General features: G+C 42.8%; 1 pseudogene; it reads left to right on the top strand.

Moving 5' to 3' along the window:
- Positions 1 to 324: 324 nt before the first annotated feature.
- On the top strand, positions 325 to 420 carry LOC119928064 (annotated as a pseudogene).
- Positions 421 to 759: the final 339 nt, after the last annotated feature.

The raw sequence follows: 759 nt of genomic DNA, 5'->3' as shown, positions 1-759 counted from the left end.
TATCATAGTTATTTGTGCCGCTAGTTCCGACAATCAATCAATGGTATTTACTGTGTACCAAGCACAATACAAAGTTTGTAGACGTATTATTTGCCCATCAGGAGCTTACAATCTAGAGGGGGACACAGACGTTAAAATAAATTATGGATATATACATAAGTGCTGTGGGGCTGAGGTGAATGTCAAGTGCTAAAAGGGTATAAATCCAAGTGGATAGGTGTCACAGAGGGAGAAGGAGTAGGAGGAAATGAGGGTTTAGTCAGGGAAGGTCTCTAGAAGGAAATGTGATTTTTAATAGAGCTTTAAAGGTGAGGAGAGTGGTCGTCTGCGGAATAGGAAGGAATTGGAACAATACAGAGAAGATTAGCGTGACCCCTGCTCGAGAATGACACACAAATTCATGAAGCGTTCCATATTTTTCTGATGCCTGTTTCCTTGTTTTGATGTCTGTCTCCCCTCTTCTAGACTGTGAGCCCATTGTTGGGTAGGGATTGTCTCTGTTGCTGAATTGTACTTCCCAAGCACTTAGTACAGTGCTCTGCAGGAGGGGGTGATCTGATTGAGTGTTTTATAGTCAGTGGTAAAGAGTTTTTGTTTGATGCAGAGATGGAAAGGCAGCCATTCAGTGGTTTTGAGGAGTGGGCAGAGGTGAGTGGAACTTTCTTTTAGAAAAATGATCTGAACAGCAGAGTGAGGTTAGGACTAGAGTGGGGAGAGATAGGAGGCAGGACAGGATAAGTGATTGGATTAGAAAGCACA

Source organism: Tachyglossus aculeatus, chromosome 4 (genome assembly GCF_015852505.1).
Source record: "Tachyglossus aculeatus isolate mTacAcu1 chromosome 4, mTacAcu1.pri, whole genome shotgun sequence".
NCBI lineage: Eukaryota > Metazoa > Chordata > Mammalia > Monotremata > Tachyglossidae > Tachyglossus > Tachyglossus aculeatus.
Note: the sequence above shows the minus strand (reverse complement) of the source record. Positions and strands in the feature narration are given on the sequence as shown.